Source organism: Phyllopteryx taeniolatus, chromosome 4 (genome assembly GCF_024500385.1).
Source record: "Phyllopteryx taeniolatus isolate TA_2022b chromosome 4, UOR_Ptae_1.2, whole genome shotgun sequence".
Classification (NCBI taxonomy): Eukaryota; Metazoa; Chordata; class Actinopteri; order Syngnathiformes; family Syngnathidae; genus Phyllopteryx; species Phyllopteryx taeniolatus.
This window is the reverse complement of record NC_084505.1, coordinates 29,706,199-29,712,198: the sequence shown is the minus strand read 5'-3', so window position 1 is coordinate 29,712,198 and position 6,000 is coordinate 29,706,199.

The window sequence follows — 6,000 nt, the reverse complement described above, 5'->3', positions numbered from 1 at the left end:
GATTGAGGGTGACACAGTGGGGTTGCCGTGGCTGCGTGGCCGGCGGGCCTGATGTCATCTGGATGTGTGGGCTGTAAAGCGCTGGGGGGAAAAAAACAAAGGTCACATTGGGGACGGGTCATGAGATGGTGACACGTGGATAAAGAAATGTCCGGGATGTCGCTTCTTCTTTTTTTTTTTTTTTTTTTTTTTTTTTACCCCCCCTGCGAAGGAAGCGAGTGATGCAGGTGTTCCAGGATGATGCAGGGAGACGAATAAAAAATGATTCTGCTTTCTGACCTCTGCCACTCCTTTTTTTGCCCCCTCTCAGTTTCACCCAATGAATTAGTGCAGCTGCACCACTTCTAAATGGGTGCTGCTCTTTTCCCCTGCAAGTGTATGAATCCTCTCTTTGTGCTCCCCCCCAGCTCCCTCCTCCTGGTTTCTTGCCTCCTTTTTTTTTTTTTTTTTTTTTTGAGGTGGGGGGGTTGAGAAAGGGACTTGGGTTGCAATGGCGTTAACAGTGGTGATGTGGTGGCCATGGTAGCGATGGAGGAGGCAGCCGGAGGGAGGGGTGGGTGCGGCGTAGAACTTGTTGGATTACATTCCAGTGCAGCTGTGGAGGCTGGTGCAGGCCAGAGCGGGATCATCATTGCATTGCAAGGGCATCATGAATGGACTATTGTTTGGAAAGGCCGGCATTTAATTGCTACTAACTTCATTCTGACGGGGGAACAGAACAACAAGCGCACGAAGGAGGACATTCAGAAAACCTTTTGGGAGTATCGGAGAGGAGAAGGCGGGGTTCCAAATCAATGTTCTTTCCATTTTCAATTGCCAATCCAAAATTGAAAATGTGATTTATTATTTTGTTATTTCTTATTTACAGTGGGAGGCCACACATTTCAGTGGGAACTTCCCGGACTTAACCCACCTCTTAATACCGCATCAATGCAATTATTATATAATAGCATGCAACTATGCCACATACATTACCTGGAGGAGTTCAGAAAACATTCAAACTTTAAATCAAAAGAATCACGCTCACCAGAGATGCTGATCGTTAAACATACGGATGTGCGCAGATCGCCACAGAAGCGCGCTGCTAGTCGAAGTGGGAAAAATGTGACATCATCAATGGCCACCTGTGAGGATACATTTGAAATCTGATTGGTTAAAAATAGACAAAAGTGTGTAGTTGAAGTCAGCGTTTCCATTTTAAATGTGAAAAGTCTCACAGCATACCGCAAAAAGTAGGAAATCCTGAAACAATGATGATCTCGTCTCAATTCACTCACAAATGCACTTCCTCAGTGAGCATTCTGGGCCCGTCGGGTGAATGGCAACAGGTGCATTCAGGTTTGTTGTACATTCTATACGTCATTGGCGTTGACACATGAAAAAAAAAACACATTTGTAATTCATAAAAAAATGACAATCCTACGAATGAAGTGAAATCGAACAATTTCCTGGTAGCAGCCAATACATTTCCTTGAATCAAAATAGTAGAATTTAGTTTGTAAATGTAAGTCAGTGCCTCTGATAGTATTTGTGTCATCAGAGAAGGCCTTCCTGGCCATGACGTCCGCCACTGAAAGATACAGAAAACCGCATGTGGACTTGAGGGCAAATCTCTTCACTCAAATCTTGATTTTCATTCTTCTTTCAACCATTGTGCAATGATACGTGAGAAACTGCGTTTGCGTGTCTCGGTTGACTGATTGTGGCTGCGAACGCCCCTTTACTAAAATTTCAGGTCACGTAAACATGACAAATTAGATATTCAGTACTTTGCTTTTTTTGCCACTTTTTTTTTCTGACGCCGCATTGAAAATGGCAAGAATGAACGATAAACGCAGACCGATCGAGACCGTCAAAAGAGAGACTTGCTCGCCCTTCTTTGCTGTGACTCACATGCAAGAGTGATGGCGAGCAGCAGAATGCGATGGTGGTGACGAAGATGGCCATGATAACGACACGCAACGCACAATGGCGCTATTGATGGCAACTTTATGACTTTTTGTGCCCTGCGGCCACACATGCCAGCACGCTTAACATGCATGGACGTCCGCTTCGTTTTCAACCTTTTCCGTAAAATTTTCTCAAGGAATCGCTTCACAATAAGGGTTTCAACAGGCTTTGTGCATTGGCTGTTAATTAGCACTTTATTAAGACTTAGTAATAGCAAGCATGCACACACCCCCAGGCCCCACTCCACTTGCCAAATAGTGATCTCACACTTCTCTACTTTATTAATTCGAAATGATTAGGTATTGGGATATTTGTGACAATTGTAATATTTTGTTGTGATATGACTAAACAGCATATGATGCAATGCACATTTCTTAATGTTGATCAAAGATGGTTGCTTTCGTCCTATTGTTCTGAGCAGCCGTGCAGGAAAGAGATGCGCGTACCACTTTGCGACGTCGCAGTCAGTTCCATTTCTGGGTTTATAATTATCATCACACTTACTCTTTGCCATCACTTATTTCCTTATGTACGTTGCAAAAAAAAAAAAAAAAAAGTCAAAGAAAAAGCTAAACACAAGAATGGAGTTAGACTTGTAAGATGCTTACTGTGGCGACGCATCATGAGGTTTGCGACTTTAAAATATTTTTTTTTTTATGGGTTACCACTTTAGCTGCATTACAATGAGATTTCATGATATAATGTGGAATTCACAGTCGTTCATTTATTATTTGCTAAGAGGTCAAAATGTATTTAGTAACCTCTTTCGATTTCGTATCTAAAATAGTGATAATCGGAGATAAACCCGATAGTTATTGCATCCACGATGAATGTACATTTTTTTTGGTGTGTAAATAAATACATTAAAGAGATGTTTAGGAGCCGATGAACCCAGGTGACCCCTCGCCCCCCAAGTGGAAGCCTCTTTGAAATACTTCAATCAGCATCCAGTGAAGCAATTAGCTGGCTTCTGCATATGAGAGGCTGCAGACAGACAACACATACTTTTACTAAGATGGTCAATTTCTGTGAATATGTTGCTACAGGTAAGATAACACCGCGAGAGATATGAGGAGCTGGCAAGACTAGAAAGTCGACTAAAATGACTCTCATGTTTATGCTACTGCTGTCTGTGGTGCTTTAGTCAACATCACCGTTGCCGCTCGTGGACTCAAAACACAATTATATTCGATAATTATTAGTTGTTAAATATTTGCGCTGTAACATCACACTGTCAAATGAGATATTTTTATTCAACACGTGTTTCCGTTGGTCTCAGGAGACATGATCTATATTTTGATATCGTTCCATGTTTAAATCTTGTTCTTCTTGATTCAAGCTCATGTGCTACCAAAGAGAGACGATTGTATTTTTACCTGTTTAAATGCTACAGTGTCCCGTTGAAAGTTTGGTTTTATTTTATTTGAACACTTTTGCGTCTTTATTTTAAGAACACTACACACTAACTGTTTTATTAAAATATGTATGAATACAATAATCCCACGAGATAAATTGAGATTTTTTTTATTTTTTATTTTTTGGTTATGTAATTGCCATTTTATTTATCGGTTGATTTATTCACTAGAACCCATCAATTTCCATTCATTTATCACTGCTGTAATTCATATATGGAACTATTTGATTAATTAATCAATAGGCCTTTTTAATGTAGCTCGCTAGTCAGGCATTGTATATTTATCATTGAGGAATACAAGATGAAGAATTCATTTCTACACTCGATTTCAATACAATATGCAAAATATGAAACAAATGATCAAATATCTTTTTCGAATGATCGAACTCCTGGTTTAGTTCACGAGTAATGTATTTATTAATTCATCAATCTTTTGAATGTAGAGTACTAGCCAGCCATCTTACTGTGCGCGTTTGCCGCTGAAGAATTAAGAAACAAACAAAAATAAGTAGGAAACTTAAAAGTGGGACGACTGGAGCAGACTTGAAGGAGAACATTTAATTAGTCTGTCTGAGCGAAATCGAGAGAAAGAAAGAGGAAAAAGAGGGCCAGAGGGTGCCGAGGAAAAGACATCCGCATGAAAGACTCGGTTGTCTGAGCAGACGGACGACATGAAAGGCAGCACGACAAAGAGACGGATGAGATATTTGGGCCAGCCAAATTTGTGACTGCCCTCCTCACGTCTGTCTCTTTGTTCTTGATTGTCTCTCCAATAAAGTCGCTTCTTTGTATGTAAAAATACGTAGGAGCACCTTTTTTTTGTGCCACTCGCTGCACTGTCCGATGATGTTTGCCTGCACTTCAGTCACAGAAAGTGAGATTAGAATTCGGGATTAGCTTGGCGCTTTCACACACACACTCTGAAATGCTCTTATACATATATATATATATATATACACACACACATATATATATATATATATATATATATATATATATATATATATATATATATATATATATACACACACACACATATATATATATATATATATATATATATATATATATATATATATATATACACATATATGACTTTTTTTCCCACTGACATACATTGTCGTGAAAAAGTATTGGCCCACTACTCAAATTATTAAATTTTTGCATAGTTTCCCCACTTTAATGTTGAAGATAATCAAACAAAATGTAAGTTTCAGACAAATACAACCCAAGTGAATTTAAAATGATGTTTTTTAAATGGTGGTTTTATTTATTAAGGGGGGAAAAAAATTATTACCTGGCCTCGTGTGAAAAAGTAATTACCCCCCCCCCCTTGTAAATCATGAATTAATTGTGGCTAATTACAATTTTCAGTTAATTTGAACTGATCACAAGTGTGATTACCTCCTGACCTGTTCAATCAATAAATCACTTAAACAGAACCTGTCACGACAAAATCAAGTTGGACATAAGATCTAAAAAAGATGCAACAAAATGACAGAATCCAAATAGACCCCAAAAGGGTCACGAAAGCCATTTCTAAAGCTTTAGGATTCCAGCGAACCACAGGGAGAGCCATTATCCTCACATGGAGAAAACATGGAACCGGAGTGGCGGGCCTACATAGATTACCCCAAGAGAACAGGAATGACTCATCCAGGAGGCCACAAAGGAACTCAGGACAACTTCTAAAGAACTGCAGGCCTTCCTTGCCTCAGTTAAGGTCAGTGTTCATGACACAACAATAAGGAAGGACACTCCAGGGCAAAAATGGCATCCATGGCAGAGTTCCAAGGCCAAAACCACTGCTGACCGAAAAGAACATAAAGGCTCGTCTTACTTTTGCAAAAAAAAAAAAACATCTGAATGATTCCCAAGACTTTTGGGAGAGGATTATATGGAGTGACGAGATGAAAGTTGAGTTTTTTGGAAGGTCTGTGTCTCGTTACATCTGGCGTAAATGTAGTAAAAGCATTTCAGAAAAAGAACATCATACCAACAGTCAAACATGGTGGTGCTAGTGTGATGGTCTTGGGCTGCTTTGCTCCTTCAGGACCTGGATAACGTGCTGTGATTGATGGAACCATGAATTCTGCTCTTTAACAGAAAATCCTGAAGGCGAATGTTCAGCCATCGGTTTGTGACCTCAAGCTGAAGCGCACTTGAGTTCTGCAGCAGGATAACAATCCAAAATGGCTTAAGAAAACAAAATGAAGGCTTTAGCGTGGCCTCGTCAAAATCCAGACTTGAATCTGATTGAAATCCAGTGCCATGAACTTAAAAAGGGAGAAATTGTGAGCAGGGTGGAAAAACGTTTTTGTGTAAATGTGTTTCACTTGTGTATGTGAGTGAAAAAAAAAATCACGCGTGTGCATGAGAGCATTGCAGGAGTGTGTGTGTCTGCTTTTCACAAGTGCAGGGGTGTCAAGACATTTTTTGTCGTGGGCCACATTATAGTTCCGGTTTCCCTCAGAGGGCCGTTAAGCCTGTGAACCCATACCAATGTTTAATTGCCTCAACATATTAGTACATATACACAACAAATGGATGGATAACTAGTTTTGAAATCAGAGGTCAAGGGTAATAGTTTGTTCAACTATTGTTCAAGTTACTGTAAAAAGGGGTTTGTTACGAAA